The sequence below is a fragment of the Castor canadensis genome, chromosome 2 (genome assembly GCF_047511655.1).
Source record: "Castor canadensis chromosome 2, mCasCan1.hap1v2, whole genome shotgun sequence".
NCBI lineage: Eukaryota > Metazoa > Chordata > Mammalia > Rodentia > Castoridae > Castor > Castor canadensis.
The window spans coordinates 186,814,624-186,826,456 of NC_133387.1; positions in this window are offsets into that span (position 1 = coordinate 186,814,624).

The window sequence follows — 11,833 nt, forward strand, 5'->3', positions numbered from 1 at the left end:
ATACCTTTAAGAGTAACCTCTGAATTTTCAAGAAGAGAAAATTGGAATTTAAGAATTCTGCTGTCTGTGAACTCCTTGGCTACATTAGTTGGGCCATCTGATGGGAGGTAAAGATACCAAACAGCTATTCCAAGCTTAATTTGAAAGTTTCAGTTGCAAGGAGGTCAGGGGTAGCAATTTTCTTGAGACATTCTGGACATTGCAAAGCCACAGAGTCTAGCTACTGAGAAAGACATCCTACAAGTGCCCCCAATGAAATGCCTTGCTTTCAGTAACAAACAAGTAGGAAGGCTGATCAAAGCTGGGTCTACCTAGGGCTGATACCTGGGTGAGAGAGAATTTTAGGTCTTGGCACACCCAATTTTATGGTCCTTCCTATATGAAGAGTTCCCAGCCTCTGCTCCCCTTTATGACCTCTTATGGAGGTCTGCAGTTATCCCATAATTTGAGGTCCAAAATCCACAATATCTTGCCATTCCAAGGAAAAAATGGAGCTGCATTCTAGTGGTGAGAGTTGGAAGAGTCCTTAGAGCTTTGATCTTATCCCTTGATAGTCTCCACTTTCCAGTGTTGAGGATAAGACCTAGATATTTTACCTTTTATTTAATTGATGGGCCTTTCAGAGAGAGATTTTTATCTCCTTATTGCCAGGAAGTTTAAGGTTTGAGTGACACTTAAGTAGGCCATTTACTTAATATCAGAACACATTAGTAGGTCATCTACATATTTAAGTAGTAAGCCCCCCATTAAGTACAAGTTATCACAGGTACCTAGTTAAGACCTTTGTGAACAAATGAGGGTTGTCCCAGAGCCACTGGGGAAGAACTATCTAGGTAAGTTGTTGAGATATTCCATTCAACAGCAAAGATTAAGGGACTGATGGAGTAACTTGAGAGGTAGAGTGACTGCCTAAAAAAGAGTGAAGTCTTGCATTCAAACCACACTACCACAAAAAAAAAAAAACATCCCAGCTGGAGGCTGGGATGCATAGAATGCAGAAAAATTCATTACTGAAGTCAAAGACTGAAAACCAATTGGCCTCTGTGAGGATTTTATTTGAAAGGGTATAGGGATTGGGCATCACAGGATGGATGGGAATTATCCCTTTATTGGTGAGTCTCAAATCATGTAAAAGACAATATTCTCCATAGGTTTTTTTTTTTTATCGATTTGTTAGTTTTAGGTGGCCCTAGGGTTTGAACTCTGGGTCTTGCAATGTTGACTTTGAGATTTTGCTCAGAGGGGATGTACTATACACATAATATACTCTTCCAGAAAAAATCCTGTGTGCAACCTTTACTGATTTTCATCAATACAAATGTGTACATGGTTGCCAATTTCATTTAGGAAGAAATGCCCACAACAGCTTCCCATTAGCTAACAGAAGGTAGGTCCAGTATGCCTCACCCAGTGAGGATTTCCATACAAAAATCCTGAAGCTATTTGGAATGGGGAGGTCAGAATACCTAAGGAGTAGTGTCTGGGTGAGAGCGAATTAGGAATATGACATTATCAGACAATGAGTCTCCAAAGAAGAAATGTGACCTGCCTTAAAAATGTGACCTGGGGGTCAGACAAGTTAGATCTTCATTAAAAGTATTAAGTACAAGAGATCCAAGATGGCGACTATGGTATGGAAGCAGATAGCCTGAGCTCCAACTCCAAAACCTTGCTGAGATGCTAGAGCCACACTTGGCAGAAGTAAAGCACCAACCAATCAAGCCTTCAATATCTGAGCTCCTACCCTTTGGAAGGCATCCCCACAACCCATTACACTGAGAAAACTTGAGGGCTGCCACTGGCACCGCAGCTGAAGCCACTGGCTCCAAACCTGCCTGTGAGACATTCTACAGACCAAACAGGTGAGCATCATGCTTTATGCAGAATTCCCCCAGCCAACCCCAGGGTAAACCAGCACAGCACCTAGGCAGACTGACCACCCCACCCCATAAAAAACTAAATAACAAACAGTGAACTGTCATCTAATACAACAGCAGAGGGGGTGGGAAAGCTGAAAGTGCACTGGAGAAGAGGAGAGGGACAAGGAGCTAATTTCAGCACAAACTATCAGTAAACAAATGCCAGAAAGGCAGGAAGCCTGAGAGCAGGCAGGCAATAAGCCACTCCCAGAAGGAGAGCAGGTAGTGGATCACAGAACTCATCTCCTGAGCCAGTGAGCAGCACCCAAAGTCAAACTGCACCACAAAATTGAAAAACAAACAACAAACTGTCATAACACACTGACAGCAGGGCGAGGCTGATGGAACATTGAGCCTGCCCCAGAAGAGAGGGCAGGGAAAAGAAATAAGCCCCCAACTTGCAAATCCCAGTAAACAAGCACAGTGAAAAGCCACCTCCAAAGCAGGACAACTAGTAGACTAGAGAGCTGATCTCATGAACCTGAGGCCAGATTTCAAACTTAAACAATCACACCTCACTGTGGGAGGAGCTGACTGAGCAGTTGCAGCTGAAAGGTAACAGAGCTATCAGCTGGGGAAATCAATATCCTCGACCGCCATACATGATCTAGCAAAGCTACCTCACCTCACAATTTCAATTCAACTCATAGACAGAACAAAACACTACTGACAAGCCAATCACCTGGTGAGACCATGTCAGAGCTTCTGCTTATCACCAATACCAGGATTGGATGCAGAAGGAGAAGAAGTCCAAGCAAAAGGTATCCATAATATATTCAATAAAATAATAAAAGAAAATTTCCCAAATCTTGAGAAAGTTTTGCCCATTCAGGTACAGAAAGCCTCCAGGACACCAAACAGATTTGACCAAAATAGAACTTCCCCATGACATATTATAATGAAAACAACAAGCACAGAGAATAGGGAAAGAATATTGAAGGCTGTAAGAGAGAAAAAACAAGTAATATAAAGGTAAGCCCATCAAAATCACAGCAGATTTCTCAACAGAAACCTTAACAGCAAGAAGGGCATGGAGTGAGGTATTCCAGGCAATGAATGAAAATAACTTCAACCCTAGGATACTCTACCCAGCATCACTATCATTCAAAATAGATGATGCAATAAAAATCTTCCACAATAAGCAGAAACAAAAACAAAAATGACCACCAAGCCACCATACAAAAGATTCTCCAAGGAATTCTGCACACAGAAAATGAAAGCAAACAAAACCATGAGAGGACAGGCATTATCAAACCACAGGAGAAGAAAACACAAGGAATTGGAGAGTAATATTGATTTAGCTGCACACAATCAAACCCTTAAAAGCAAAAACATCTAAATGACAGGAATCACCACATACTTATCAATATTAACACTGAATATCAATAGACTCAACTCCCCCATCAAAAGACACATTTGGCAAACTGAATTAAAAAGGAAGATCCAACAATCTGTTGTTTACAGGAGACCCATCTCATTGACAGAAGTAAACACTGGCATAGGGTGAAAGGCTAGAAGAAGATTTACCAAGCCAATGCACCCCCAAAACAGGCAGGAGTAGCAATACTTATCTCAGACAAAGTAGACTTTAAACCCATATTGATCAAACAAGATAGAGGAGGACAATCCATACTAATAAAAGGAGAAGTACACCAAAAGGAAATAACAATTATCAACTATATGTGCCCAATCTCAGTGCACCCAATTTCATCATACATAATTTAAAGGACCTAAAAGTACATATAGACTCCAATACAGTGGTAGTGGGAGACTTTAACACCCCTTATCATCAATAGATAAGTCATCCAAACAAAAAATCAATAAAGAAATTCTAGAACTAAGTCGTGCCATAGATCAAATGGACCTAGCTGATGTCTACACAGTATTTCATTCAACATCCACAAAGCATACATTCTTCTCAGCAGCCCATGGAACTTTCTCAAAAATAGATCATATCTTAGGGCACAAAGGAAACCACAGCAAATATAAGAAAATAGAAATAATCCCATGCATTCTATCTAATCACAATACATTAAAACTAGAACTTAACAAAAAACAAAAGAAGAAAATACACAAACAGCTTGAAGCTGAACAACACATTGCCCAATGATCAGTGGGTCATCAATGAAATAAAAAAAGAAATTACAAGGTTCTTGGAAGTTAATGAAAATGAAAACATGACCTACCAGAACCTATGGGACACATCAAAAGCAGTCCTTAAGAGGAAAGTTTATAGCCATGAGTGCATATATTAAAAGGATGGAAAGATCTCAAATCAATGACCTAATGCTACATCTCAAACTCCTAGAAAACAAGAACAAGCAAACCCAAAACAAGTAGAAAGAGAGAAATAATAAAAATAAGGGCTGAAATTAATGAATTAGAGACCAAAAAAAAAATACAAAGAATCAATGAAACAAAATGCTGGTTTGTTGAAAAAATAAACAAGCTTGACAGACCCCTAGCAAACCTGACTAAAATGAGGAGAGAAAAAAACCCAAATCAGTAAAATCTGAAATGCAAAAGGGGCAATAGTAGTGAACACCATGGAAATCCTGGGAGTCATCAGAGACTACTCTGAGAACCTATATTATAATAAATTTGAAACTCTTGAAGAAATAGACAGATTTCTAGATACTTATGACCATCCAAAATTGAACCAAGAGGATACTAACTACCTAAATAGATTTATAACACAAAATGAAATTGAAGCAACAATAAAGAGTCTCCCAAAAAAGAAAAGTCCAGGACCTGATGGATTCTCTGCTGAATTCTACCAGACCTTTAAAGAAGAACTAATACCAACCCCCTTTAAACTGTTTCATGAAATAAAAACAGAAGGAAAACTGCCAAACTCATTCTATAAAGCCAGTATTACACTCATCCCAAAACCAGACAAAGGCACTTCCAAAAAGGAGTGCTATTAGGCCAATCTCCTTAATGAACGTCAATGCAAAATCCTCAATAAAATAATGGCAAACTGAATCCAACAACACATCAGAATGATTATTCACCACGACCAAGTCGGCTTCATCACTGGGATACAGGGGGCTTCAACATACACAGAGCTATAAGTACAATACTGCACACTAATAGAAGCAAAGACCAAAACCACTTGATCATCTCAATAGATGCAGAAAACGCCTTTGATAAAGTTCAACACCACTTCACAATAAAAGCTTTAAGAAAACTAGGAATAGAAGGAATGTATCTCAACATTGTAAAGGCTATATATGACAAACCTACAGCCAACATCATACTTAACAGTGAAAAACTGAAACCATTTCCCCTAAAATCAGGAATGAGATAAGGGTGCCACTATTCCCACTCCTATTCAACATAGTCCTGGAATTTCTAGCCAGAGCAATTAGGCAAGAAGAAGAAATAAAAGGAATACAAATAGGTAAAGAAACTGTCAAAATATCCCTATTTGCAGATAATATGATCCTATACCTTAAAAACCCAAAAACCTCTACCCAAAAACTCCTAGACACCATCAAAAGCTATAGCAAGGTGGTAGAATACAAAATCAACTTACAAAAATCATTAGCTTTTCTATATACCAACAATGAACAAATTGAGAAAGAATATATGAAAATAATTCCAGTTACAATAGCCTCAAAAAAATCAAATACCTAGGAGTAAACTTAACAAAGGATGTGAATGAACTCTACAAGGAGAACTACAAACCTCTGAAGAAAGAGATAGAGGAAGACTACAGAAGGTGGAGAAATCTTCTGTGCTCATGCATTGGTAGAATCAACATAGTAAAAATGGCTATACTACCAAAAGCAATCTACATGTTCCACACAATTCCTATCAAAATCCCAATGATATTCATCACAGAGATTGAAAAATCTACCCTAAAGTTCATTTGGAAACACAAGAGAATCAGCCAAGAAAATTCTCAGCAAAAATAGCAATGCTGGAGGTATCACGATACCCTACTTCAAACTATACTATAGAGCCATAGCAATAAAAACAGCATGGTATTGACACAAAAACAGATACAAAGACCAGTGGAACATTATAGAGGACCCTGATATGAATCCACACAGCTATGTCCACCTTATTTTTGACATAAGTGCCAAAAACATATCATGGAAAATAGACAGCCTCTTCAACAAATGTTGCTGGGAAAAGTAGTTATTGGCCTGCAGAAAACTGAAATCTGATCCATGTTTATCACCCCATACTAGTATCAACTCAAAAATGGATCAAGGACCTTAATATCAGACCCAAAACTCTGAAGCTAGTACAGAAAAGAGCAGGGAATACCCTGGAAGCAATAGGTATAGGCAAGGACTTCCTCAATAGAACCCTAGCAGCTCAGCAACTAAGAGAAAGGATAGACAAATGGGACTACATGAAATTAAAAAGCTTCTGCACAACAAAAGAAATGATCTCTAAACTGAAGACATCAGTTTAGAGATATTTTCTCCTGTGGGAGAAAATATTTTCTAGCTATATATCAGACAAAGGGCTGATAACCAGAATATACAGGGACCTCAAAAAACTAACCCCCCCCAAAAAAATCAATGAACTAATAAAGAAATGGGCAATTGAACTAGACAGAATTTTTTCAAAAGAAGAAATCCATATGGCCAAAAAATGCATGAAAAAATGCTCACCATCTCTGGCCATAAAGGAAATGCAAATCAAAACAACATTAAGATTCCACCTCACTCCTGTTAGAATAGCTATCATCAAAAACAACACCACCAACAAATGTTGGTGAGGATGTAGGGAAAAAGGAACTCTCATACACTGCTGGTGGGAATGCAAGCTAGTGCAACCACTCTGGAAAACAATATGGAGGCTTCTTAAAAAACTAAATATAGATCTGCCATATGATCCAACAATACCACTCCTAGGGATATGCCCAAAGGAATGTGACACAGGTTACTCCAGAGGCACCTGCACACCCATATTTATTGCAGCTCTATTCACAATAGCCACGTTATGGAAACAGCCAAGATGACCCACTACTGATGAATGGATTAGGAAAATGTGGTATTTATACACAATGGAATTTTGCACAGCCATGAAGAAGAATGAAATCTTGTTATTTGCAAGTAAATGGATGGAACTGAAGAACATCATCTTAAGCAAGGTTAGCCAGGCTCAGAAGGCCAAAAATCATATGTTCTCACTCATATGTGGACTTTAGATCTAAAACAAATGCAGTAATATTATTGGACATGGGTCACATCCTAAGGGGAGAACACATACAGGAGGAATAGGGAAAGGTAGGAAACCCAAAACTTGAAAGTGTTTGATGTGTCCACTGTAGAGGAGCTAATATAGTAACTTTAAAATGACAGAGGTCACTATGGAAAGGTAACCAGGAAGTAGTGAAGAGGTCTGGTAGAGATGAATCAATTCAGGTTGTAATACACATGTGCATGGAAGCAATGCTAGGAATCTCTCTATATAGCTATCTTGATGTCCAACTAGCAAAAACACCATTACTTTCTTATTATTGCTTATGTCTTCTCTTCAACAAAAATTGGAGAAGAGGGTAGAACAGGTTCTGCCTGGAAGTGAAGGAGGTGGGGGAGAGGGAGGAGTTAAGGGAGAAGACAGGGAGGAGAAATAGCCCAAACAATATATGCACATATAAATAAATGAAATAAAGTATTATATTTATAAAATGGATGCAGAAATAGAGGGTGAGATTAATAAATTTCAAGACTCTACCATCTAAGATATTCTTAGAAAGAAGCACTCTGGCCACTCTCAAAGGAGCCAGCCTGGACAGTTTGTAGTTTCCATGGAAATATTATACCAGGCATACAGAAGTCCAATTTGTTGGTTATCAAGAACAGGATCTTGTAGAGCCTAGAATAGCAATCCACAGTGTGTAGATGAGACCTGATGATACTGTCCTTTTGAATGAGGGAATCTGTTCTATAATGTCCAAGGAGGTACAGAGACTTAGGAGATACCTCACTGTGTATAACAAAAATATGCATGAAACCAGAATTGTAAGCCTCAGGTCCAATGCAAGGAGTTCCACATGTCAGGTCTGACCACTAGCACCAATACAGCCTGTAAAAGGTAAAGAAAGAAAGGCTAATGGTGAAGGGCAAGAAAAGGAGGTTTATTATACAGCATGGCTCATCACAGGAAGAGTCAAAGGATGCACTTCAGGCTACCTTTGAGGCTCAAACATGAAATTTATTTTTAAATAGAGAAAGAATGTGGGGCAGAAGGTGAAAGGTATCCACAATTATTAAGTAGTCTGCATCAAAGAATGGTATGATTGATCATTATCTCAGACCTGGTTTGGAGAGGAGTTCTGGAGAAACAGTTATCATAGTAACCACTTGAATGGAGCAATCTGGTAAGGACAAGAAAGTAATTGTTACCTGCCTGGTGGGCTGTCTTGCAGAGGCTCTGCTGTTCCTTTCCTTGGGGTCAATTGCCTCCTTGTAAAGATGTTATCAATCAGTACTGTCCTTCCTGGATTCCAAAGTGGCTGCAAGGTGAATGGTTCTTTTGGAATTAAAGACCCTCCAGTGCTGAAAACAGATACACAAGAGACAGAAAAAATCTTGATGAGGCAATTTCTTTTGATCAAAAGGGTGCAATCATGTGCTCATTCCAGCTAAGCAAACACGCAAGCACAAAATGACTGACAGTGACTCCTACTTAAATCCCTGATGCAGTTGTACCTGCCCCTCACCTAGGATTTGTCCAGGTCAAAGGTTCACGATCTTTCCCGATTGGCTAAAAGGCTTGGGGGATGGGTTAGGGCATACAGTTTCACAGGCAATGCAGTCATATAGGAATCCGGAAGAAGAAGCAAGGACCCTTAAAATATGCAAGTCACCTAAGATGGCAACCTGAAGAATTTTTACGTAATCTAAGAGGGTAACAAATACTTTGATAGAAAAGATAATTTTTCTTACAATTTCCCCCTCTTTTAATTTAAATTCTTTTCTTCAAACTCATTTAGGAGCAATTGGCTCTCATGTTCCTGTATTTCTAATAGAAAGAAGTTATTTTGGTAGGGTGGGGGTGATTTTTTGGTGAGAGCTGTCTCAATTAACCACTGTATTAATCCTCGGACACAAGGACTTATGCAACATCTTACTGAAATTAAATCTCTGGCCACTACAATCAAAGAGGTTAAGATTGAGGTCATCCAGCCCTTCCATCTTCCAAACCATTATTCCACTAAGTCAGTGAAGAGATCATTTATACCTGAGTTTTCAGTTAGCTTGTTAGATAGAGTAGTTAATCCATATAGGGCTTTAGTAATAGTTCCTTAAGGGTCTGTATAATTTGTTATATATGTGCAACGCAAAACTCCAATCATTACGCAAACTCCACCCTTTTCAGCCAATATCATGTCTAATGCTAGCCTGTTCTCCCAAGCCATCTGGCTAGTTGGTCCCAATTGCTCTGCTATTCCTTTGATAGCATCCCTGATATAGTTAACAAACCTTTGTTGGTTATAATAAATATAATTAATCCAATCGACATTTTTATTTATTTATTTATTTTTATTTTTTTTAACTTTAAAAACTTTATTTCAAATTCCCGTCCAACTAGGTGAACCTCAGATGTTACCTTTATGGGGAGGACAATAAAAATAGGCTTTTACATTTTCAAAATTAAGAGCTTTTAGGACTTTCAGCCCTTCATTGCCTACAAGTCAAGTTATGTCTTTTTTTTATTGTTTTACTATTCATATGGGCATACAAGGCTTGGGTCATTTCTCTCCCCTGCCCCCACCCCCTCCCTTACCACCCACACTGCCCCCTCCGTCTCCCACCCACCGCCTCAATACCCGGCAGAAACTATTTTGCCCTTATTTCTAATTTTGTTGTAGAGAGAGAATAAGCAATAATAGGAAGGAACAAGGGTTTTTGCTAGTTGCGATAAGGATAGCTATACAGGGAGTTGACTCACAATAATTTCCTGTGCATGTGTGTTACCTTCTAGGTTAATTCTTTTTGATCTCACCTTTTCTCTAGTTCCTGGTCCCCTTTTCCTATTGGCCTCAGTTGCTTTTAAGGTATCTGCTTTAGTTTCTCTGCTTTAAGGGCAACAAATGCTAGCTAATTTTTTAGGTGTCTTACCTATCCTCACCCCTCCCTTGTGTGCTCTCGCTTTTACCATGTGCTCAAAGTCCAATCCCATTGTTGTGTTTGCTCTTGATCTAATGTCCACATATGATGGAGAACATACGATTTTTGGTCTTTTGGGCCAGGCTAACCTCATTCAGAATGATATTCTCCAATTCCATCCATTTACCAGAGAATGATGACATTTCCTTCTTCTTCATGGCTGCATAAAATTCCATTGTGTATAGATACCACATTTTCTTAATCCATTCGTCAGTGGTGGGACATCTTGGCTGTTTCCATAACTTGGCTATTGTGAATAGTGCCACAATAAACAGGGTGTGCAGGGCCTCTGGAGTAACCTGTGTCACAGTCTTTTGGGTATATCCCCAAGAGCGGTATTGCTGGATCAAATGGTAGATCAATGTCTAGCTTTTTAAGTAGCGTCCAATTTTTTTCCAGAGTGGTTGTACTAGTTTACATTCCCACCAACAGTGTAAGAGGGTTCCTTTAAGTCTATTTCCCCTTTTATTAGTATGGAATATCCTTCTTTATCTCATTGGATCAATGTAGGTTTGAAGTCTACTTTGTCAGAGATAAGTATCGCTACTCCTGCCTGTTTTCGGGGGCCATTGGCTTGGTAAATCTTCTTCCAGCCTTTCATCCTAAGCCTATACTTATTTCTTTCGGTGAGATGGGTCTCCTGTAAGCAACAAACTGTTGGATCTTCCCTTTTAATCCATTTCATCAAGCGGTGCCTTTTGATGGGTGAATTAAGTCCATTAACATTAAGCATTACTACTGATAGGTATGTGGTGATTCCTGTCATTTAGTTGTCTTAGTTGTCTGAAGGTTTGATTGTGTGTACCTAAGTTGATGTTACTCTCTACTTTCTTGCTTTTTCTTTTCCTGTGGTTTGGTGCTGCCTGTCTTTTCATGGTTAAGTTGGGTTTCACTTTCTGTGTGTAGAATCCCTTGAAGAATCTTTTGTAGTGGTGGCTTTGTATTCACATATTGTTTTAGTTTCTGCTTATCATGGAAGAGTTTTATTGCTCCATCTATTTTGAATGATAGTTTTGCTGGGTAGAGTATCCTGGGGTTGAAGTTATTTTCATTCAGTGCCCAGAAGATCTTACCCCAAGCTCTTCTTGCTCTTAATGTTTCTGTTGAGAAGTCTGCTGTGATTTTGATGGGTTTACCTTTGTATGGTATTTGTTTTTTCTCTCTTACAGCCTTCAATATTCTTTCCTTAGTTTCTGAACTTGTTGTTTTAATGATGATATGTCGTGGGGTAGTTCTATTTTGATCTAGTCTGTTTGGTGTCCTGGAGGCCTCTTGCATCTGTATGGGAATATCTTTCTCTAGATTTTGGAAATTTTCTGTTATTATTTTGTTGAATATATTACACATTCCCTTCATTTGCACCTCTTCTTCTTCTTCGATGCCCATGATTCTCAAGTTGGTCTTTTGACGGAGTCGGTGAGTTCTTGCATTTTCTTTTCACAGGTCTTGAGTTGTTTAATTAATAGTTCTTTGGTTTTTCCTTTAATTACCATTTCATCTTCGAGTTCTGAGATTCTGTCTTCTGTTTGTTCTATTCTGCTGGATTGGCCTTCCGTTTTGTTTTGCAGTTCTGTTTCATTCTTTTTTCTGAGGTTTTCCATATCCTGGGTGGTTTCCTCTTTAATGTTGTCTATTTTTGTCCTGAGTTCATTTATTTGTTTATTAATCGTGTTCTCTGTTTCACTTTAGTGTTTATACAGTGCTTCCATTGTTCCCTTTATTTCTTCTTTTGCTTTTTCAAATTCTCTATTTTTGTTGTCTTGGAGTTTCTTGAGT